The sequence below is a fragment of the Pelodiscus sinensis genome, chromosome 28 (assembly GCF_049634645.1).
Source record: "Pelodiscus sinensis isolate JC-2024 chromosome 28, ASM4963464v1, whole genome shotgun sequence".
Taxonomy (NCBI): domain Eukaryota; kingdom Metazoa; phylum Chordata; order Testudines; family Trionychidae; genus Pelodiscus; species Pelodiscus sinensis.
Genome location: NC_134738.1, coordinates 14,170,219 through 14,195,450, shown reverse-complemented (window position 1 = coordinate 14,195,450; position 25,232 = coordinate 14,170,219). Strand labels below are relative to the sequence as shown.

Sequence of the window (25,232 nt, the reverse complement as noted above, 5' to 3'; positions counted from 1 at the left end):
TGCGAAACAGACAAATGTGGAGGGTGGAATTTTCCAGCATGTTTAGAACTCACACAGGTTCCTCAGCAGGTGAAGTTTACACAAGAGCGGGGTCTAGAGTTAAGCTCCTAAATTCAGGGGGGTTAAGTGTTAAGAACTTTTGAAAATCAGCTTGTTTTCTTAGGTGCCTGTATATGGATTAGAAGCCACAGCGTTACACTACAAGCAGAATGGCAGTGGTTTAATTGAAGGTGTGTTTTAAAACTCCTTCAGTGATGTTGGTGCAAAAGGACATTCATTTTATTTTGAACCAGACCTGTATTGATTGAACTTAAGGGAACAGGCTTCAGCTAAACCCCAATAAGCCACTCAAACACAAATAAGGCCTGTCAACCCTGGAAAATTAATTCATATTTAGGTAGAGCATGAACTGAACAGGTAGGATCTATTCCGGAACTGCGCTGTTGCATGGATTAAGTTAAACTGGAAGCTGTTGTTTATTTGGAAAGGCATGTCCGCAGTATGGAGATTTTTCAGGATATTCATTAAAATCTCCGCGTGTGGCCTCAGAAGTGTTCGCACACTGAATTAACTAAACCAGCTTAATTACAGCTACAGGTGTAGAGAAGGTCTAACTTTAGGTTTTCGTTTTGCATTATCTTGGCCGATAAACAAGCGTTTTTAGAATGTAACCGCCTCCCCCCCCCCATCCCTCTCCCTTGAAACAATACAAATAAGGCATCTTCAGCTCTGGGAAGCTAATAGAGTCTCTGCTTCGAGCCCGTAGAGTCACCCACTTGCTCCTTTTCTCAAGGGCAACCAGAGGACTCCCTGAAGCCTGGACCAAACACTTATCTGTAGCATAAACTCACACAGGGTACTCTGTATCTATGTTGCAGCTGCTGACTGATCCTAGGGCACTGTTTTGGTGACCTCTGCAATATGCACCGTCTCCACAGATCTTAGGAAAGGAGCCTGAGGTAAGATGCCATATGGCCTTGCTTGTCGGCCTAATGTGTTGCTTCCAGCCCATTGAGAGAGCTAGGAATAACTCGTGCGGTACATCCCACCCTTGCCTTCAGGTGTCCAGGATCTCATTCCCGGTCAACCCCTCTTCATCGGTTTAAAATTGATAGGTTCACATTTTTTTTGCTTTGTTAGCAAAAAGTTTCCCCTCCTGCTTTTTTTTCCACCCAGCTCCTTCCCTCCCAGGCTGACAGAAAAATTGCGACGGCCGTGTCCTCAGAGTCAGCGTTGTCTCAATCATCAGGAAGGAGGATTTTGACGTGATGGAATAACAAACAGCAATGCCGTACTTTGCAACTTGTATGGCATCTTAGGATCCTAGAATGACAGAACACGAGAACTGGAAGGGACCTCGAGGACTCAAGTCCAGTCCCCTGCCCTCACGGCAGGACCAAGCACCATCTAGATGTCTACCTAACCTTCTCTTAAACATCTCCAGTGATGGAGATTTCACAACCTCCCAGGGCAATTTCTTCCTGTGTTTCACCACCCTAATATTTAGGAAGTTTTTCCTAATGTCCAACCTAAACTTCCCTTGTTTCAATTTGAGCCCATTGCTTCTTGTCTTATCCTCAGAGGCCAAGGAGAATAATTTTTCTCCATCCTTCTTGTAACACCTTTCAGATACTTGAAAATTGCTCTCATGTCCCCTCTGTCTTTTCTTTTTTAAACTAAATAAGCCCAGTTCTTTCAGTCTTCCCTCATAGCTCATGTTCTCTAGACCTTTAATCATTCTTGTTGCTCTTCTCTGGACCTTTTCCAGATTGTCCACCTTTTTCCTGAAACGTGGTACCCAGAATGGGACACAATACTCCCACTGAGGCCTAATCAGCGCAGGATAGAGCGGGGCAGAGCTGAGGATCATGGAACCATTTAAAACGTTAAGGCTCATGACTAGAGAGAGTTGGGAATGTTTCAGTGGACATTTGTGCGGTTGTTGTGGCTGGAAACTTTTGTCGGGAAGGCTTTCCACATCCCTGATGGAATTCTCAAGAGAAAGAGACGTACCTCAGAATAGCCTGAGGGTTAGGGCAGTCATCTGAGATGGGTGAGAGCCCCAATAAAGTCCCTGCTCTCCTTCTGGGACTTGAAACAGGAGCTTCCCTCTCAGAGATGTAATCCTTTTTTTGTAGTAGGCTACAGGGTACACTGAAATTAGCTTATGTGCGCTCTCACACACATACATTGGTGAACTATTTGGAGAGGTCTTGGTTTCCTCCCTCATGGGAAGAAAACCAGATTGAAAACCCTGGACATTTTTCAGGAAACAGACTTCTTGTTTTCTGCCCAGCCCTAATCACCAGGGAGGTGGGGAAATTATTTTCCAACTATGTGACTGGGTAATTAAGGCTAACGGTGGTGCAAGCAACTGAAAGCCCCACCATTGCTAGGACTGAGACTAGAACCCAGCCATCCTCACCTCTAGTCCCCCACACAATCGAGTGTTAATTTCTATAACTACCGATCCTCCCAGAGTTGTGCACAGAGTCCAGGAGTCCCTTCTAGAGAGGATAATCTAGAACCCATCCAGAACTGGAAATAGAATCCAGGATTCCTGACTCTGTGTCCTCATCAGATGATATTTTTCACCCCATGAGTAGGGAATGAAACCCAGGAGTCCTGACTTTCATTTGCTTAATCCTATATCAATTCTCCCTATCCCATCTTAACTCACAGAATTTACATTACTAATACATTCTCCAGCCATACGTACTTTCGGTAGCCTGAACTAGCCCCACTGTCTAGACGTAGCCGAGGAAAACAAAATCAGAGAGACGTTGTTAATTGACCTAATTATTTAAGAATTGCTGCACTGGGTTTAACCACAGCACACGGTGCAGGGTGTGAATTTGGATTTAGTTGCATGTGCTCTCAGCAAGGCATCTGCATATTGAAGTGTTACAGTTCAATTACAAAACAAAAGTATTCTGCGATTTAAACATTCTTATTAGTAATTATGTTTTGATTGCAAAGACATTATCAGGGCATCTTTCAAGTCTTGATTAATGCAAACCTAATTCTCCCTTAATTCCGTTCCCAAAAGGAATTTAATTTAAGAATACCATGATTTATCTTCAACTCCTAGATGGTTTTAACTAACTTCTTCTTGTTAAATTTTCATGTTGTGTGTGTGTCCATAAAATGGATAGATCTATATCAAGCTGTAGGTTGAACCTCTCTAGTCTCAATATGATGTCTCTAGTTGTTGAGTCTCAAATTTCATTTCATTGCAACCTCCTTCTGATAACAAAAATTACAAGCTGAACATCTCTAATCTGGCATTTTCTGGTCCAGCAACATCCATGGTCTGGCATGATTTTAGTTAGCCGGATGTCCACTTATAGTGGGTGTGGCCAACTTTCCTGTGGTCCCATAAAGTTTGTGGTCCTGGCACTCAGTGTTCTGTGTTATTTAGCTCTAATTTACCCCAAATGTCTTCAAAGAGCCCTGTAAGCAGTGGCAGTGTTGGTAATGCTGCTAAACAATATTGACCTCCCACGACTCCACAAATTCTCTGGCTTGGCACCAGTCAGGTGATACATATATGAGAGAAAGAGAGTTCCTGCTACAATGAGGCTCTCTTTAAGTGACACTAAGGGCACATCTAAACTACATTACTCTTTTGAACGAGGAATGTAAATGAAGTAAATCGAAAGTGCAAATGAAGTACAGATTTAAATATCTCACCCTTCATTTGCATATTCTCATCTGAACGCTTTTTTGAAAAAGGGTTTTTCGAAAGTGAAAACGCAGTCTAGATGGGGTTCTTTCAAAAAAAAACTTTTTCGAAAGAACCTGTACTGAAAAAATGAAGAGTCTAGGTTCATTCAAAAAAGGGAGGGTTTTTTTTTTAAAGAACCCTGTCTGGACTATGCTTTCACTTTCAAAAAATCCTTTTTCGAGAAAGCGCTTGGACGTGGATATGCAAATGAAGTACACGATATTTAAATCTGCACTTCATTTGCACTTTCAATTTGCCTCATTTACATTCCTCTTTCGAAAGAGAAATGTCTAGACAGCCTATGGAGCACTAATAATAAATAATCAAAGAAAAAACTGAATAACTCACAAGTATTTCACTTGCACTTTTGAGCTGAGATGCTGGGTAAGTATCATGTGGATGCATAGTACTGCAGATTCCGTGTTCTGTGCTTTAGTAAACTATCCCAACGGGACAGCATTAACTTTTAATTTATTTCCTACTGTCAGTATGCAGTGTGTGCATGTGTGTGGTGCTTTGATATACTCTTACTGTGAGTATAAAAACTAAATATGCACAGCAGTCAGCGTTGCGTGTTTCAGTCTAGTTATAGGTTTCATTAACATCACAGGCCTTTTTTTTTATGGGTGCCAGTGAAATAAGAAAAGGAATAAAACCTGTTTCCGGTTTAAAATTTTATAACTGAAGTAACACTGAACATTAAGCAGCTTACTTACTAATACTGCAAAACATAGCAGCACAAATATTGATGTGGGCTGCTTCTGTAAAGTTGGAGAAATCTGTATCAGGTTTAGGCATGTCTCCCAAGTAGCCTCGTTCAACTGAAATTCTAATTGCCAGTGTGACGGGGTGAGGTCACAGACGACCCCTTGGGGGTGCCTCCCGGGGGGCTGACATGACCACCTGCCACTTGCCTTCCCATTCTCTGAGGCTTCTCGCTGCCCGGTGAGCTCCCGGGCTGAGATCCCTGACCCACCCCCAGAGAAGCAGTACAGATACTGAACCTCTTCAGGTCCAAGGAGAGCGCAGTTTTGGGCCCAGCTTCATGGGATACTACCCCCCAAATGGGATCAAATCCCCAGTGAATTATCTGAGTAAGCCCCCTTTAGCAATGAAAGGAGGAATGTGCACACTGGTTTGCCCTCCCAGCTAACAATTATTTCAACTGGGCTTGATAGTAAGCAAAAGTGATTTTATGAAGTACAAGCAGTAGGACTGAAGTGGTAATAAGCGAGAACAGGCAGAGCCATGTAGATTACAAATCAAAAGTAACAAAATTGCTTCGTGAATTCTAGCTCTGAAATCCTCAGCACAAACTTATTAGAAACTCACCCTCAAACTTCCCTCTGTGCCTTCAAGCCAGGGAAATTTCCACTTCCCCTAGGGTCTCTGGGTAACCCTCCTGGAGTGCGTCCAGCCAGCCAAAGACCAAAAGACTCCTCCCTTCCATTCTTTTAAAAGAATTCCCTTATTGCATGGGGAGTCGCCTGTCTGTTCCCTACCAATCACTGCTAAGACTTAAGGACAAAAGGCTGTTTGACTATGATTGCCCAGTGTAACAGGTTTGGTCCTTTGTGCGAGCGCCCCTTGGTGGCTGAAGAGGGTCTCGCAATATTTACTTGCCTGTCTGCAAGCGAGTGTGTCCAGTCTGTGGCCAGGGTTCAGGCCTCTTCTTTTGCCCTGTCACTCAGGTGTGGTTTGCAGGGAGGTGAGGGAGGGAGGGGGCCGCGAGACCTAGGCCCACCCACTCCTCTAGGTCCCAGCCCAGGGACCTTATACATAGCAGTTACTTGCCATGTTTCAAAGTCTGTAATTGCAGTCATGTCCCGGGCCACTTCCCCAGGACACTGTTTCATCCAGCCCTTCTCTAGGGCCTTGTTGCTGAATTCCCCATTGTCTGGGATTCTGCAGGGTTGTCGTTGGCTAGCGTTTAGCCACAGGATCTAGCTCTGATCAGTTACAAGCCCAGCGCCCACTGGGAGTTGTCCAAGGTTCTGGTGTTCCCCAGTCAACCCAGAGGTCTGCCTGGTTTGAACTCCAAGAAGGAACTGACAGGTCTTAGCTAGCAGCTCCTTATATAGCAGCCTGCCACATTCTGATTGGCTGCAGTGAAGGCTACCCCTCTACCCTGCTCAGAGGACCTCTCCACTGCTCCTGTTGCTGGCCAGAGTGCTGAAAGGCCTCCAGAGGGGAGGTCGGGCTTTGCCCACCCCATCAAACCTGGACACTCAGGAGTCCCAGCCTTGAAATTACCCTTGATGGCTTTCCAGTTACACATTTAAAAAACATAAAATATTCCTTATGCCATAGATCTAATTTTACACACAAGAGTGATAATACATATACCAAAATAAGATAACCGGATCCGGCGGATTAAGACATGAAGATTGATGGGTTACATGAAGCAATTTGCTCAAAGCACCTTTGAGTTATGTACATTTATGTCCATAAATCCATTTCACAAAGCATGGGCGTGTGTGAATCATCCCGGCCAGTGAACCAAAAAAAACGCCATCTTAGTTATGTTGTTGTATCACAGACAAAAATGTATAGAAATTATTATTATTATTATTTAATGATTATTATTAACAACTACATAGAAATGCGACTGACAGAGAGAAGTTTGTCTTTTCCTATTTTTAGAGTCCTACGAAATTCAAAGTCCGTTTTGGCCAATTTCACAGTCCCCGGATTTAAAAAACAGTCCGTGTCACGATTTCAGCGATCTAAATCTGAAACTTGGTGATGTTGTGATGGGGGGAGGGTCCTTCCCAAAAAGGATTGGGGGAGGGGAGTTGCAAGGTTATCGTGGGAAGGCTCACAGTGTTGCAATCCTTACTCTGTGTAGCTGCTGACCTTCAGAGCTGGGCAGCCGGAGAGAGGCAACTGCAGTCTGGGAATCAAGCCCTGAATGCAAGATGCCCAATATCATGGCAATATCATGACCCCTCCCAGATAACCTTGTCCCCCTTGCCTGGCACGTCCTTTTTGGGGAATGTGAGAAATGCTAATCTCCCCCTTGAAAATCTATGCAGTGCAGGGTAAAAGCACACAACTACACACATGGCACACACCTCATGGTCTGCGAGTCATTTTCAGGGATTTCATGATATTTTAATGAGGTCCCTACTTCCTACCCTCAGTCTATCGTTACTGGTGCATTTGGCTACTGGAGTTCGAAATATCCTTGTCTTCACCTTAATGCTGCTGGAAGCTGTAGACGCATCAAACGATAAGAAAAACTAATTAAGTAATAATTTCCTAGCTCCTTCCAATGATCTTAACGCAATGAATAAATATTGATTACATTCTGCAATAGCTTGTGAGGCAGACCGGGGTGATCCCCTGATGCCTGGGGAGGATGTGGCTCAGGAAAGTGAAATGAATTACCACGTGTTTCACAGCAATTCAGTAGCGGAGCTGAGTCCTGACTGCTGGTTCTTAGCTTGTATAGTTGAAATATGGTTCCCACAGGGATAGTTGTGCTATCTTTTTCCAATTTACATTCGAAAGACGCTTTTCAGAAATTTGGCACTTCTCCACGGCACCAAATCTCAGAAAACATCCCTTCTTCCTCGTAGAAATGTTTTCGAAAAAGCAGACGCGTTCCTTGGACGGAGCGTTGTTTTTCCAGGGTATCCCGGAAAAGCACTGCATTCTAGACGTAGCCTGAATGTCAGAGCTGCTTAGGTGTCTAACTCCCATTTTATTCCTTTGAAAATCAGATTTTTCATATGCTCCCTCACTAGCGCTCAGACCCTGAGCGGGGCCCTGTTCAGCAGAGCCTCTGAACACTCCATCCGGACATTTTTTTTTTTGTAAAAAAATCAGATTTATGGCTTGCAGGTAGAAAAAAAATAGGTTTTGGAAGCTGCAAGCCACCAGATCAATGGTCCGTATGCAGCTACAGCCTGGTTCTTTTGAGCTTAAATCCAGGACAACTGGCATCCACATGGATCAGTTCCTCCCTTTGGAGATAATTAGACCCATTGTCTGTTTCACTGATGGGGTTCATAGGCACAGGAATTAGGTGGGTGCGGGGTTCTTCACCACCCTTATATTCCCAGCCTATCACCCAGGATCCCAGCTGCAGTCTTGTGCACTCCGGGGGCTCTGCTGCTGGCTCTGAGCCTTGCCAATACTTCCACGGCTTACTGGGCTCTAAGAAGATACTTAGGGGTAAATTAGAGCTAAATCATAGAACACTAGGACTGGAAGGGACCTCGAGAGGTCATCAAGTCCAGTCCCCTGCCCTCATGGCAGGACCAAATACTGTCTAGACCATCCCTGGTAGACATTTATCTAACCTACTCTTAAATATTTCCAGAGATGGAGATTCCACAACCTCACTGGGTAATTTATTCCAGTGCTTCACCACCCTGACAGTTAGGAACTTTTTCCTAATGTCCAACTTAAACCTCCCTTGCTGCAGTTTAAGCCCATTGCTTCTTGTTCTATCCTCAGAGGCCAAAAAAGAACAATTTTTCTCCCTCCTCCTTGACACACCCTTTTAGATACCTGAAAACTGCTATCATGATGTTTTCTCTTTTCCAAACTAAACAAACCCAATTCTTTCAGGCTTCTTTCATAGCTCATGTTCTCTAGACCTTTAATGATTCTTGTTGCTCTTCTCTGGACCCTCTCCAATTTCTCCACATTTTTCTTGAAATGTAGTGCCCAGAACTGGACCTAATACTCAAACTGAGGCCTAATCAGCTCAGAGTAAATAACAGTACAGAACACTGAAAGCTGGGGCTGGTGGCTGTAAACAAACTTTATGGGACTGCAGGAAACTTGGCCACACCCAGGGTAAGTGGACATCCAGCTCACTAAAATCATGCCGGACCACGGATGTTGCCAGACCAACGAGTGCCTGACTAGAGAGGTTCAACCTGTAATTTTTGTTGTCGGAAGAAGATCACAATGCAATGAAGTTGGACAATCGCCAGCTTAGAGAAAGGTGAACATTTTAAGAAATGGGAATGAGTACAGAGTACAGCCAACTTGGCTGTAGAAGGCAGCACGACAAAGCTGGCCTGACTGAGTTGGATGAAAGCATATATTGTGACTTAAAATTTTTGTGCTCCCTTTGACTGAGCGGGACTTCACTAAGCCCAAAAGCCCGAGGATTCAAAGGAGGAGAGATTTGTGAAACGGAGCAAGATTAAGGAAGAAGCTCTAAGATTTGGGATCACCAGGGGGCCGGGAATGCATGGCAAAACATTGACAACGGGTTCCTGAATTTTGCTTACACAAAACTTGGTGAGGATGAGAGCTTTAAAAGCCGGATCCTGCGGTGGAATTTAAAGCTCCTTCTCTATTTATCCTAGTCCTTAGCCTTTTCGAAAATAGGCTGGTATTGAACAATGGAGCACTTTTCTTGTTTGCTGTTATCTCCCCCCTGTTTAGAGAGAAGTGAGATGAAATCCAGATTTGCAGCCGACTCCTCCATCGGTTTGCAGTGAAAGAGTCGATTTGAATACAGAAAGACTTCCATTTTCTGCAAGAAACGTCCTAACTTTTAGAAACATTGGAAGACAAGGCAGCTGGGGCTCCGAACAGCCTCTGCTGACTATTGGGCAAAGTGGGGGAGGGGCTAGTTCTGTGTTCCCAGAAAGAACAGAAGAATGGCCATACTGGGTCAGACCAAAGGTCCATCTAGCCCAGTGTCTTGTCTGCCCACAGTGACCAATGCCAGGTGCCCCAGAGGGAGTGAACGGAACAGATAATGATCAAACGATCTCTCTCCTGCCATCCATTTCCAGACAAACAGGCTAGGGACACCATTCCTTACCCATCCCGGCTAATAGCCATTAATGGATTTAACCTCCATTAACGTATCTAGTTCTCTTTTAAACCCTGTTATAGCCCTAGCCTTCAAACACTCCTCAGGCAAGGAGTTCCACAGGTTGGCTGTGTGGTGTATGAAGAAGAATTTCCTTTCATTTGTTTTAAACCTGGTGCCCATTAATTTCATTTGGTGGCCCCTAGTTCTTATATGATGGGTACGGCCTTGGGGAGAAGGGGCTGTATCAAGGTAGCCAGTCCTCCGTGCTGCTCAAAGTGCACCTTCCCCAGCCCCTAGCTCGTAGAGACACCTGGAGCATGCAGCACCGTGCTCCAGTGTGATGGAAAAGGTCTAGCAGTGGTAGTAGCTGCAGTCCCTTGGCCTCCTTGAATCATCTGGCTCTAGGACAACCATCCCCTTGGCCCTTCCCACCCTGCCCTCCTTGGTAAAGAGGCTTAAAGTGAATGGAATTACCACCATGATATAAAGGGATCTCCGTGTAGATAAGAAATCGATCTGGAGACTTTCTAAATCACAGACTCATCAGTTTATTGCCACTTTTATATTTGCCCTTCAGAAGAGGTTACCAGTGGGTGGGAAAAAACCCCGCGGGAACTTCTGAACATTCAAGCATCAGTGGAGCAGCCAGAGGTCAGGAGCAATCGTGTGTAAGTAAATGTTGGCTGTGGGCCTGTAGGTTGCTGAGAACAGCAGTCCATTGTGCATGAGTTGTGGCAGTGGGACGTCGGCAGCATGGGAATGGAAGAAGAAGGGCAACAGAGAAGAAACCCTGAACCTTAGTACAGTGGCCTTTAGAACGTAAAAGAAACAGAAAAGATCAAGCTAAAACCTAAAGCTAGTAAAAGCAAAATGATCTCATTAAAACCCTTCCGTCACTGCCTGGCCAAAATCCACCACAATCTTGAGTAGGATTAAGAAAGGTCATCAGGATGGAGTGCGGCCGTGTGAGCTCAGGGTTTTGCAGATGGTATCACTCCCTTTCATGGAAATCCTTGTAGACCGAAAAAATAACGTTCAGCCATGTGAGCATGAGACAGCAGAGACTGTGGACTCGAGAGGGTGAGTATGGAAGGAAAGGAGCAAAATATTACAGATCATTACAGACATATCAAGTATCCTAGTTTAAAGTGTCTCAGAGTTTGGCGGGGCCAGGATAATGGGATGTGCATGGAATGCAATTGTCTCTCAGACAATAGAAAGGGATGGGTGTGATCGCAGGGACAGTTATATTCATGCATGGCCTCAAGGGGGCAGCAAGCATCCAAGTGAGCAGTCACTGGCCCAGCCTGCCCCAGGGAGCAGCTGCCAGATGCTGCATGGCCCCCGTGCCCTGAGCAGGCCCCCTGCACAACCTTGCCCATCATGGGCTGGGCCCAGGGAGAATTAGTGAACAGCCTGCAGGCCCCCCCTTCTCTCAGGCTGGCCACAGGGAGTGCCGGTGGGTGGCTTGGGGAATCCCTTCCTTCCCCCCACCAGACTCCCAGGCCAGACCAAAGGAAAAGCCAGGCGGGGGGGTGGTCCAGCCTCAGGGAGTTCTGGAGGTGGTCTGTGTAACCTCCCTGCCCCAGGCTGACCCCCTGAGAGTGCCACCTGGGCCAGCCTCAAGGAGCATTGGTGAGTCAACCACAAACCCCCTTTCCCACCCTGGGCCAGACCCAGACCTGGCAACGGTGGGGTTGCTGGGCACAGGGGTCTATGGGAGCAGATTCTGAAGCAGTATCAAGGCGTTAGCTTCCTCCAGCCGGAGAATTCCACTTCCTTTGTTTTGCAAAGCCAAATGCACAACGGCACCACGCTCCTACAAGACAAAATCACATTTTAATGAGTATTTATTCTCCATGTGACCATATCACCTGGGAGCGCCAGTCACGGACCCACCCCACCTTGTGTGAGGAGCTGTATGAACCCAGAGCAAAAAGCCTGTGCTTCATTTCCATGCACTCTGCTGTTGTGCCCTTTATCTCCATTGTCACGTGCTTGCTGCAAATCTCTCAGCTCAGCCTCACACTCTGTTTTTGGCTCCACATTGTTATTAAAATCCTGCCCGTTATTATTATTATTATGAATCAATTTGCCAAGCAGCACTGTGGCACTCTGCTCTGGATACCACGTCTCTGCAGCAGGAGTCCTTTTCCTCGTGGAACATATAACCTTAAGGTCCCCCACCCTGCAGACATTTGCGCTGGTACATAACTTTGTGCATGCAAGCAGCTCCATCTATCTCAACCAGGCCTCTCCCCTGAGCACCGTTATGCAAGTGTTTGCAAGAATGGCACCTTGCTGAGCCACAAAGAAGAGCCATTGAAATTCAAGAGGAAAGGGAGACATCCCTTTTGAGATCATCATGGTCGGGGGAGTATGGTGGGGCGGGGTTGAGGAAGAAAAGTGTTGCAAGTAGAGGACAGAAGAGATTTCAGCACGTGGACAGAGAGGAACATATCAAGTAGCAGATCTAAAATAGTAAAACCATGAAACTTTCAGACACCTTCTCTGGAACATGCAAGTTTTGAAAAAAAATGTTATCAGTGTGTAGGTTGTCAAAACCTCCCCCTGAATGCAAGGCCTGAATTATTTCCCATTGAGCTGCTAAGAGGAAATATTGACTCACTGGCTCTTCCCCCTCCCCCCACACACCCTTCTTTGAATGTCACTCAGTCACAAAATTCTTAAACACAGCTTGCTATCAAACATTATTTATGCTCCTTTTCCTAGCCGTACCTAATAACTGCTAATTAAGTCTTTTGTAGCCTGACTCTGAACTAATTAGGGTTAATTGAGCCTGCTTGTACATTAGCTACTCCAGCACTTGCCCTGATAATCAAGGGGTTTGGAGCAGATTGAATATGTTGTCGTGATAGGTAGCCTAGAAATCACGTAGTCACCAGATTCTCCGTGGCTTTGAGAATTATTGTAATAGCCAAAAGGAATCTCCCTTTGCTAACTTCTTTCTATGCCGAAAGCACAAGAGGGAGAGATTCAGGTCAGGACAGCTGTCTTCACCTAGAAGTCACACAAGCACCTAGGTTCAGATTTCCAAAGGTATTTAGGCTCCTAGAAATGCAGATAAACACTAGGTGGCTGTTGTAAAGAGGCTTAGGTGCCAAATAGAAGTTGAACCTTTTTAGTCTGGCACCCTTGGGACCTGGCCGGTGCCGAACCAGGGAATTTGCCATGGCACGGGAGGTCAATATTGTCTTGCAGCATCACCAATACTTCAACTGCTTGCTGGGTTCTTAGCATGGGTTATTTAGATCCAATTTACCCCTAAATATCTTCTAAGTAGACACCCGGCTAACTAAAATCATGCCAGATCACAGAGGTTGCCAGACCACAGAGCGCCAGACTAGAGAGGTTCAACCTGTATCACATTTCCAGCAGCATACCAGCATCCACACCAGCAGGGACTGATTAAGTACCGACTGAGAGGGAAGAATATCATCTACTGAATCACTGTTACATATTGCCGCACATTATGTATTTTTTCCCTTGGAAGTTTCCCGTCCAAGTCCTTGACCCAGTCTGACCATGCTTGGGCTTGTTGAGAAAACAGCAAGAACTGAACGGCCTTCAATCAGCCAGCCTCTAGGAAGCAGTCAGTTTTATTTGTGCTTCGTGACAGGGAGTAGGGCGAGAGTCTCGTCGTGCTCTCAAAGACGCTTTACATCCATCAGGTGACAGCTGACAGTGCAAACGGCTGCTGGTAAAAATGGTGTTGCAGCTGTCACGCTAACCCCCCAACACAACCGCCACACAGTGGGCTGCCGGCTGCCGGCACAGACAGCTTTGCATTTGCAAACCCGGTGCACCGCATCAGACAGACCTGATGCAAGCCTGATACGCTTCCGTGATCAGGAGTGTGCTATTCACTACCTCACACTGCAGTGACGGACGGGTCTGATTGGGGTGTGGTTCCTACCAAGTGAGGTTCTAATGCAGCCTGGGTCTGGCTTTGAGTGTGTTTATCACCAGCAGGAGGCTCCCTCCTCTGCAACATGGGCCCCACATAAATGACAAATCTATTGGCTTTCAAACTTTCCGTCGTGGAGCTAATGCACACAGGACATACTGTAGCACTGCATTAAGCAGCAGGCGATGCATGAATATTCATTTTCTTGACTTTACGTTAGTTACATAAATTTAGTGTCAGGAAAATCCCAGGCACATTCCTTTCGCCCGTATTCTCGGGTTTCCTTCCCCGTTCTAATGTTGGATCTGTGACCATAAAATAAGGTAAAATAGTCGTGCATTCATTCTGCCTTCCGACAATCTCCGTTTAAAGATCCTCAGTGTAAATCCACTGGCTCTGAGTAGTGTTATGCTGGTTTGCAACTTGTATAAACCGGTGGTGGCTTAGTAGCCTTTCTCTTTCCCTGTATGATTCTTTTATGACGTGCGCACATTTGCTTATGTATATGTTTAATGCAAACACACTACATACATAATTTAATGAGGTGCTATTTTTTCTATCTGTGTATAGCACACACGAATGAAACACACACAAACGCCCCCATCCATTTGTAGGCAAAACAAGCAGAAGAATCCGAGAGAAGTTAGCAACTCCTAATCGGAAACTGGAACTATAGCTTTAAAATAAGGAAGCAACTATTCAGATTTATGATCATCATAATAAAGCTGATGTCAGGGTTTATTTCATAATGAGCCTTTTATGATTCAGGGGAACAGAGATAATGGCTGAGAACAAAGTTAAACAAATGGATTTCCATACTAAATTTCCTTCACACAGAGAGGTATTAGTATGCCCTGGCATACTTACCGGATAATACTGTTTCTTTTTTTTCTTGCTGCCCCCTTACTAGAGTCTAATTAATATTAATTGTTCAGTTGATTCTGGTTTGCATGCATGGGGGATCCCTGTGGTCCTGCTGTCTCTGTTTTTTGGTTAAAAATCACAGCCATGCCATGCTGTCTTCCTATCCAAAATGCCTGTTTCTCGTTTTCCATTAGCATTCCTGCTGGAGCTACAAACTGCACTCCATCTGATCCTGACCCGAAGACATTTTCTGTGATGGGTAATGCAGGCTGCTCTTGATAACAAGCCCAGTGCTGGCATAATTCCTGCCTAGACATGGGTGGACTACTGCTGAGCAAATAAACTGACCTTCCATCTGAGCAGGGACAGGCAAGTCCTGAAAAGCGTGCGAGCATGCGATCGTGAGGTCGCTGCAGCCTGTTCAGCTCTTACCCTTTTTACAGAGAGGCCCAATAAAGGTATCAGTTATGAGGGTCATTATTAGAGAGCAGATACTACCTTATCCCAGGAAACAGACCTGGTTACAACAATCTTGCGGCCCACTGAGATCAAGGCAGGTCATTCATGCAACTGACTCACTAGTCTAGGTTTCTGATCGTTTCCTTAAAATATATTTTCCATCCACTTTAGATTTTGATCTCACCAGGGGTATGTCTAGACTGCATCCCTCTGTCAGCAGAGGGATGCAGATTAGGCAGGTCGACATTGCAAATGAAGCAGGGATTTAAATATCCCGTGCCTAATTTGCATAAAAATGGCTGCCACGTTTTGCCAACTCAGCACTTTGTCGGCAAAAAGAGGCAGTCGAGAGGGGGATCTGTCGAGAAAGAAAGCCTTTTTCGACAGATCCTGTAAACCCCTTTGCAAGAGGCATAAAGGATCTGTCAAAAAAGGCTTTCTTTTTCAACAGATCCCCTCTAGACTGCCGTTTTTTGCTGACAAAGTGCCGAGTCGGCAAAACACGGTGACTATTTTTATGCAAATTAGGCACGGAATATTTAAATCCCTGCCTCATTTGCAATGGCGACCTGCCTAATCTGTATCCCTTTGCCGACAAAAGTGGAGTGGAGTGGTGTGGAGCCTTATTTCCTTCTTTTATTTGGAGCCCCGTTTCGGACACTTGGTCCTTACCTGAAATAAGCAATCATCACGACAGTTTGTCAGTGCTGGCAAATAATGTTCTAGTTACAAAGTTTTAAATATTAATAAAGAAAAAGTTATGTCTCCTGCAACAAAATGGAAATGTCATCTGGAATGTAAATGAAGCTTTCCAAATGATATTTTTATGGAAATCAATATCATATATTTATTACCCAGACGCGAGCTTAACACTGAAGCCACGTCAATTAGAACACACCACTGATAAAACCTTCCTGAAAGGAATAACAATGCAGTCAGGTTCCAAAGATTCTGATTCAGCAAGGCAATTGAGATGGTGGAAAGGGAAGCTAGCTTTCCTGGCTTCTCATGGATGCTGGTCATGCTCCGTCTTATCCTAATGTGCCTCAGAACAATGGATGAGAAAGTAAACAGACAAGCTGTTTATGACACTTCCTATTTCAGTAAACACACTGCCGGGGGTGGGGAAAGGATCTGGGCTTCTGTCCTGAAAGTTAAATATCAAATCCTGGGAAGCACACATTACTGAATGTGGCAACACTTCAAATGTTGCAATCAATGCAATGTGTAGCCAGGCAGGAGGCTAGGAAGGCAGCAGAATTCATGATCGGATGCTGGACTTTTAATTCAGTCCCCATCCGCTCTCTGTCCACCAACTGCCTTGACCATAAGGTTTCTGTTTAAATGTCTCCATTGTGAAGGAATCATGTGACTGAATTGCAGGAGTAGCATAAACATTTCCCGTAAAACACGAAAACGATAATATTTTGCCTTGTTTTTGGATGTTTCCTCTCATGGTCACAAAGAACTTTGCATATGTCAAAGGGGTATTTTTATTAGACCCACTAGAGAGATGGGAAAACTGAGGACAGAAAGGGGAAGCTACCTGCCTGCAGTCGTGATTCTCAGTCCCTTGCTCTAGCTAGCAGTCGGTAGACACTTTTTGTCAATACCAAGGATCTTCTTTCAACTTTTGAAACATTTGATGTTCACTTAAATGAAGCCCGATATTGAGGTGTGTTCTATGGATCCTGCTATTGCAATTAGCAATTATTAAATGAGAAACCTATCTCATCATCATCAACAACATCAACAACCACAGGCTCAATGCACGTTGGTGTCCAATGCCTCCCTCACTATTTCCTTCCATCTTTCCCTGTCCAGTGCGGAGTGGCTTTGTTTCTATAGAGTAGCTCCGCACCAATCTATTAGATCATCTACCCATTCTCTGTGGGTTCTGCCTCTTCTATTCGGACCATCCATTATGCTGAATACCAGGGTCTTCACTTTTTGCTTGTCATTCATTTGCCCGAATAGCTGTAACTTCCATTGTATAACCTTCTGCAGTGGGTCCTCTCCTCTCGAACGCCAACATCCTTCTCTTCTGCTTGCATTTAATGACTGCTTCAGCTGTAACATAGATCTGGGGGGGGGGAAGCAAGTAATTACTTCTGTTGCCATTCCAGCTACAGCTAGTAAACTTTTCTATTTCCAGGATTTTGGTTTATATTAGAAATTGAGACAACTGGAGTCCACCGAGTCCATCTGATGCTAGCAACTTCCTTTGCTAGCTGAAGGGAGAGGAATAGCTCAGTGGTCTGAGCATTGACCTGCTAAACCCAGGGTTGTGAGTTCAATCTCTTAAGGGGGCTGTTTAGGAATGTGCAGCAAATCCATTAGGGGTGGTACTCAGGCCAACCAGGTGACTGGACTTGATGACCTCTCAAGGTCCCCTACCAGTTCTATGACATAGATACATCTCCATCTTTCTTTTACTTGTCCCAATATTGTTGCATTGAGAACTACTCATTCAACACTCAGTGCGAGGGGCTCAACAAAGACTCTGGCTATCTTACCCATTACAAAGATAGCCTCCCCAATTATCACCTGTAACACCATTAGCTCACAGACATTTACCTTTCCCCTCCCCGCCCCCCCGCATCCTCCTTCTGTTCTGAAATTTGATTTCTCCTTTTCATATGTGTTCATTTTTTTTATTTGTATCCTTTGGTATATATGGTTGTGACTATTTTCTTCCACTATTTGATCTGAGGAAGTGAGTCTGGCCCACGAAAGCTCATCATCTAATAAATCATCTTGTTAGTCTTTAAAGTGCTACATAGTCCTGTATTTTGTTTCTACTCATTTGCTATGTGCGTAGGCCTCAAAGCAAAATTCTGGCAAACCCAAATTTTGGGAAGCGGATTGCCCAGGACGGCTCAGAAAGCTTTCCCCTGGTTTGATTCTTGACCAGGATAGCAGGGAATTGAACTTGCTGGATGGGAGACTCATTAGGAGTTTTGCCCGAGGAAGCACTCAGCGATGTTGAAATTAAAGGGCGCCTTCAATGGATACCTGCCTCTGGAATTTCCACTACATGTATCTGGTGAAGTGGGTCTTTGCCCACGAAAGCTTGTGCTCCAATACATCTGTTAGTCTATAAGCTGCCGCAGGACTCCTCATCGCTTTTGCCGATTCAGCTGACAACCCCGCAGGCAGACGTCCACATTACAAAACCGGCACCGCAGCTGTCTCTCCTTCATGCATTTAGCCAAGGCTTGTATGAGGCTGAGCGACACTCAGGGGTCTCTCCAGGAAATACAGAGGCAATGATACTGGCATTTAGGAGGGTAGAAGGTTATGAGAGGAACTTTCCTGACTACTGCTGCTGAGGCTCCAGTTCTGTCTCCCAGCTTAGAAACGCACCTTTCCCCAGCATGAAAGCCACTTAATGCATTTCCCCCCCCCCCACCTTGTTTATTTTAAGATACCAGGACACTCCCGACCTGCCTTGCTCACTCAGACCAGTGGAAGAGAAGTGAGGAATTCCACCCCATGTTCACTGGCTTAAAATATGTTGGGCTACGTCTACACTGGCATGATTTTCCGGAAATGCTTTTAACAGAAAACTTTTCCGTTAAAAGCATTTTTGGAAAATCGCGTCTAGATTGGCAGGACGCTTTTTGCATCCGTGGCCAATCTAGACACGGTTTTGCGCAAAAAAGCCCTGATCACCATTTTAGCCATCGGGGCTTTTTTGCACAAAACAGCACTGTGCTGTTTACACTGGCCCTCTTGCGCAAATGATTTGCGCGAGAGGGCTTTTGCCCGAACGGGAGCAGCATAGTATTTCTGCAGGAACACTGACGATCTTACATGAGATCATCAGTGATCTTGAAGAAATTCAAGCGGCCAATGTAGACAGCTGGCAAGTTTTTCCGCAAAAGCAGATGATTTTGCGGAAAAACTTGCCAGTCTAGACACAGCCTTGATGTTTGTGAGACTTAAAGGCTGTCTCTTGGAGAGGAAACAACAAGAAAAGGAATGAACGTCCTATGACAGAGGGTGGCCACACTGCACACTGCTGGAAGGACCCACCCATAGGTGAGCGTGAGCTACAGACCAAAACAAAACAGAACAAGCAGATCCTGTTCCTCGTCAGAGGATGCCAAAACCAACACCACCCTACCTGTGGAGTTCTGGGGACAGATCATTTTCATTGAGGAGTTCTACACTGTGGAATTCATTCTCACAGCAATAAGGAATATGTTTTTCTTCATGCAGCACACAGTCAACCTGTGGAACTCCTTGCCAGAGGATGTTGTGAAGACCAGGACTTGAACAGGGTTCAGACAAGAATTAAATACATTCATGGAGGACAGGTCCATCAATGACTATTCACCAGGCTAGACAGGGATGGTGTCCCTTGCCGCTGTTTGTCAGAGGCTGAAAATGGGCACAGCCCTTCCTGATTTATAACATTTTCACTGACGAGCTCTCTGTTCCTTCTGAAAATCTGTTCATTTTGCAGTTTTTATTACAAAAGAGTGACGGGAGGGATCACTTGATGATTCCCTCTTCTGTTTATTCCCTCTGGGGCACATCTGGCATAGGCCACTGTAGGAAGATAGGATACTGGGCTGGATGGACCTTTGGTCTGACCACGTGTGGCCCATTCTTACAAGGAACCACTATTCCTAGGATGTCTAAGCCACAATAGAAGGGGCAACTCATTGTAAAGACCTTCCTACATTCATACACTTGACAGAACTGCCCTGCTGTGTCTGCTAGGGAAGGAATATGAATGAATCCACAACAGATTCTGTTCATCTGTATTTTCTTTTGGGGATCCTAAAATACTGTATTTGGTGCTCTGGAACCACAAGGGGAGGGTGACTGTTTTGAAGACAAAACAGAAACCGATGCAAGGAGTTTCACATTGCACTTTCTTTTGGCTGTGTTGAAAGAAAACTGATTTTTCTCCTGCAGGAATATTCTATTGGTCAGCTAAGAATATCCTTTTATCTGGGTCAGGCGAGGTCTGCACTGCCTTCAGCCCCGTGGGGAGCCGGGAAACACACAAACCAGTCACACTGACAAAAGCACGCTCGTTCTCCCGCCGCCCTGCCACCACAAGAGTCTGTACTGACTCGTTCGAGTTGATGTTGTTAATGTATTGTGTGAAGTCCTCAGAGCAAAAATGAAATCCGTTTATCAAGGAGTGGCTAAGCCGCTCTCACCAATGGGCCTGCACAGCCGATCGATGTGGGGGGATGCGTTGTAAAATAAGCTATCGCCTTCACAGCATGACCAACGTCCTGTCTTTTTGTTGTTGTTGTTTTACGTTAGCTTCCACTAAAGGTCAGGAACTATATTTATCACAACCACACATACACTGGAGAGGGGAGGTTAGCTTCTTGTGGACCACGCTGTTCTGCATTGGGGACAAAATCTATTTACTTGTGTTGCTTGATTACCGGAGCTAAAATCTATAAACATTCAAAAATACTTTCCACTGCTCTGCAGCTTTTTCTCCAAGGGGCTCAAAGTACTTTCCTGGCCCTTCTAAGTTCTGTCATGCAGATGAGCATTATAATTGCTCTGCAGTAGGGAAAATATGTCACTGGATAGGACAGGGACATCATAGAATCATAGAACTGGAAGGGACCTCGAGAGGTCATCAAGTCCAATCCCCTATCTTCATGGCAGGACCAAGCACCATCTAGATCATCCCTGATAAATGTCTATCTAACCCTCTCTTAAAGAGCTCCAGTGATGGAGATTCCACAACATCCCTAAGCAATTTATTCCAGTGTTTAAACACCGTGACAGGTAGGAAGATTTTCAAGAGCAGCATCTAATTTTGGAAGCTTCAGAGGGTAGCCGAGTTAGTCTGTATAAGATAAACTTAAAACCCAACAAACGCTCCGGTAGCACTTTATAGACGAACAAAACATGTCGATGGGATCATGAGCTTGCGTGGGCACCGCCCACTTCTTCAGATGACCAGAGTGTTGAGTTTAGGATGTGCAGACCCAAAATAGAAGTGGGCTGTGCCCACGAAAGCTCATGATGCCATCTACGTATTTTGTTAGTCTGTATAGTGCTACCAGACTATTTGTTGGTTTTTAAGTTTATCTAATTTTGGGTGCATCCTGCTTTTTAGGTGCAGAATCCCAGGCCTGTCTAGAGCTTGGTATTCAGAGGTGCTCTGCACTCATGCATCAAACAGAGTTAGGCAGGCAGGTGAAGCAGAGAAGGTACTGGCTTTACACATCTTGAGTTGAGGGTCAATTTCATGGTCTTCCTATTTCTCCTATTTAATCTCATTACACTTCAAAATGTTTTGATCTCCCAATATATTTGAAGGCTGAGTTTTACCTTTAAGTCACTCCTTAAAACTCATCTCCCCTGCAAATGGAACACCACATAGGATGTACTGGGTTATTGTAAATATTATAATACTATTATCATAAACTATAGCTCATTTGTTGCCCGGCAACTATATGAGGTGAATTAATTTATCAGTCCAGAACCAATTTCTGAATATTGACTTATGCAGAGATGACAGACTGTGTATTTCATTCCCAGTTCCCGTAGCCAACCACTCACCCCTACTAAAGAATAATTGATGATGTGCGGCTATTTGGATTAAGTATTTTGATTTGCTTCTAAAACATGTTCACCCTGCTCACCCTATGGGAGATGGAGGGGAGGAATTGTTATCAGTTCCATAGATATTCAAATGAAGCTTTTTCAGAAAACTAAAGATCTAAAACAAAATCCCATAGATGTGGAATTAATTGCTGGCTCCGCACTGAATCGCCGAGAGACCTGATTTTCTTTCTGTGCCACAGCCGAAAGTGCCTCATCAGTAGGAATTCATGTGCAGGAAAACCAAGCATGTCCCACTTACTTTGTGTTCCATATGCTCGAGATGTTTAATTATTTTGTGATTAATTCATTTAACATTTAACTCATCAAGGACTTTACCATATTCAGCACGGCACATAATGGGCCACCCCTGCACACCTTCAGCTCTTCTTCTGGAAATGCACCTTGTGTTTTGTTTTTTTTTTTACCTGCAGCTGTTGTGAATGAATTAGCTTTTTAATTCTAAGCTCCGTTCATTCCCCTGAAGGAATGCACGGATACACACTGGGGCCTAAGATGATTTGAGACATCTGTGGTTAAATTGAATGTAACATAGCCCACATTTTCAAGGATAAAATACTTTGGTTACAGGGCGGGGGCTGGTTATTAAACATATGTCAGGCCTTAGTTCAATGGTTTGCAAACTTTTAGACAGAGATTTCTGTCTACACAACAAAGTATAAGAGGACTTTTTTTTCTTTATTGTACATTTTAATGTGTGTTTAGTAGATGCTGAAAGGTGGTCAATTAACACACGTAGGCCTGTATGTAGACCTTAAGGTATAGCCCCCAGCTATGCAAAATGCGGAGCTGGATTCGGCTTACCTTTAACCGAGCTGCCGCATGGTCTACAGTTCAGGAGACACATGTTTCCGTTGACTTCCCTTACTCCTCACAGAATGAGGCATACCAGACACCGGTGGGGACTGCCCTCAGTGTTCTGTTTGGGGGTCTACACTAGACCCACTAAATCAAATGCTAGAAGATCTGGAGTACTGCATCCAATTCTGCCCCTCCCCACCCCACTAAAGAAAGGGTGTGGACACATTAGAGAGGGTCCAGTGGAGGGTGACCAAAATGATTAGGAGGCTGGAGCACATGACCTATGAGGAGAGGCTGAGGGATTTGTGCTTGTTTAGTCTGCAGAAGCGAAGAGTGAAGGGGGATTTGAGAGCAGCCTTTAACTTCCTGAAGGGAGGTTCCAAAGAGGATGGAGAGAGGCTGTTCACAGTAGTGACGGATGGCAGAACAAGGAGCAATGGTCTCAGGTTGTGGTGGGAGAGGTCCAGGTTGGATATTAGGAAAAACTATTTCACTAAGATGGTGGGGAAGCTCTGGGATGGGTTCCCAAGGGGGGGAATCTTCATCCCTAGAGGTGTTTAAGTCTCGGCTGGTCAAAGCCCTGGCTGTGATGATTGAGTTGGGGTTGGTCCTGCTTTGGGCAGGGGTCTGGACTTGATGACTCCTGAGGTCTGTGCCAGCCCTGGGATTCTAGGATTCTAGGATTCTAAGATCGACCTCTGGAGGGTCAATCTTCTCCGTAGTGTAGTCTAACCTATAGTGACTAAAGTCCACAAGTCTCAGAGGGGTCGCCGTGTTAGTCTGTAACTTTAAAAGCAACAAGTAGTCCTGTGGCACCCTAGAGACCAATAAATATCTATAGTATCATGAGGTTTCATGCGCAAAACCCATCTGATGAAGTGGGTTTTGCCCATGAAAGCACATGATACTGCATATGTATCTAAGGGGCCACACTACTAAAGGACACAAGTTAGCCAAAATATCCACACAGGCATCGTGCAGAGAAGGGAGCAGTACAAACTACTCCCGACCCTCTTTTCAGTGTGCACTAGACCTCAGGCCAACAAGATCTCTTCCCTTCATTGGTCAGACTCTCTGTCAAGACTGCCAGCTACATCGCTAGTGGCCACTGCTGTTCTGATCAATTTTGACCAGGACCTGTGGGCCTTGTTTGGACTTAGGACTACTCAGAAGTCCTCCATTGCTAATTGCTAAGAGCAATTCTGCAAAAGTATGCCATCAGATGCATCCGTAGTGTGAATTCTTCTTCTTCATTTATTGTGACAGGCCCAGACCAGCTGGCTACCACAGACGAATGGAGGGAAGACACATTGGGGCCTGGGTGAACAGTTTTCTTTTCCCTAACAAGGGCCAAGCCTAGTGCAGCACCATCGGGAAGGCCCCTGGGGCCAATTAAGAGCTTGTTGGAAGCAGCAGCCTAATCAGACACCTGCAGCCAATTAAGGCCTGTGGAGCTGTTTTAAAAGGTTCCCCCTCAGGTAAGGAAGGGGGGAAGGAAAAGAGGGAAGGACTAGAAGGAGGAAGTGCATTGCTGGAGAGATTGTGTGTGTGTGTGCGCACGTGTGTGTGTGTGCGCGTGTGTGTGCGCGTGCGCATGCATGTGCATGCCTGTGTGTGTGTGTGTGTGTGTGCACGCACATGCATTGCTAGTGTGTGTGTGTGTGTGTGTGTGTGTGTGTGTGTGTGTGTGTGTGTTTTAAGAACTAACTAATTTGCCCCCAAGAGGGATCGTTTGGGAAAGTGGCCCAGGGAAAAAAGCTGCCAGACTTGGGAGTAAAAGTAACCCTGTCTGTTACTGCTACCTTGGGGTCCGTGGGTCGGACCCATAGTAGTGGGTGGGCCTGGGTTTGCCTCACCCTCCCCAACCCTTTATACGCCACTGCAGATTCTGCCTTGAGAGGGGAGACTAGGACTACAGAGAGAAGAAGCCAGCATGTGGAGGACCACAGTGAGTCTCTGAGGCAAACCCTGTTGCCAGAAAAGCGGGACCCATGGGGCCTGGCCAAGCTTTTCCACATTATCCAAGGTAAAATATGTGTATTTTTAGTGTATTTCATTTTAAAGTCTTGGATTGATTTCCACTAATTCCAACTAATTACGCAAGACATCCTCACGGTGATGACAAACACGAGGGCCTTGTCTACCCTGTCACGTTTTGGCTCTAAACATGGTCTTGTGGCAACCAAACTGTGAGGGTGTTTATGCTGCAATATGACTTTTGTTGTGTCAGTTTTGGGGACCAAAAACTTCCAGCCCTGTGAGAGATGTGTATTTGGCACTCCTTCTGCGTTGGTTTAAAATCGCTACTAGTGGAGGCACCGCTCCACTTCCTGTTCAAATCTCATCTGAAAACAAATCTCTTTACTTTCTGCAGTTATTATTGTTGTTCATTTTAACTCGGTCCTCTGGGCCACAGGAAAGGGCTGTGTTCACAGAGTGCGCGCAATAGGGCTAGAGACAGTCAAAAGGCATAGGAAGGGCCAAACTGGGCCAGACCAAAAGGCCCAGGGACCTGTCTTCTGATGGTGGCCAGTGCTGGGTGCCCCAGAGGGAGTGAACACAACAGGGAATCATCAAGTGATCCCTCCCCTGTCGCTCGTTAGTAATAATGGCTGCACAATGAACAGATTTTCAGAATGAGCAGAGAGCTCATTGGTGAAAACGTTATAAATCAGGAACGGCTGTGCTAGAGAATTTAACGTAAAGGCTGCTTGCTTTGCTGTGCCACATGGTGTCAGCTCAAAGCCTGGCAAAGCACCTACAGAAACCGCAGGGTATCTTTACATGTCCTGGGGACTTCTCAGAGAGGGGGCAGCCGCCTGCTTCATTTCCGGAGGTGGGCTTTTCTTGGTCTTTTTTAATCGGCCTTTTCATGCCAACCGGATGAAAATGTTCACGGGGATGTTTTTCTAAAAGTAGGGATACTGGGTTGTGCCTCCATGTGAAGCAGCCTCTGCTCTCCCATCATTTTGAGCTGGCTCGCACGAAACACAGTCTGTTATCTTCCACATTCAGAGAGATTTGGCTGGACCAGCAATCACTCCCCACCC

General features: G+C 45.4%; 1 long non-coding RNA gene across 3 annotated transcripts in view; it reads left to right on the top strand.

Annotated features, from left to right (window-relative positions):
* LOC106732657 (uncharacterized) overlaps nt 1-24,203 on the top strand; it is a 118,009-nt gene extending 93,806 nt beyond the window's left edge. For all 3 annotated transcript variants that reach the window (XR_012897953.1, XR_012897954.1, XR_012897955.1), the window contains 2 exons: nt 23,449-23,660; nt 24,068-24,203. This is a non-coding gene — a long non-coding RNA (uncharacterized LOC106732657). The remainder of the gene's footprint in view (nt 1-23,448; nt 23,661-24,067) is intronic.
* The last annotated feature ends 1,029 nt before the right edge of the window (nt 24,204-25,232 follow it).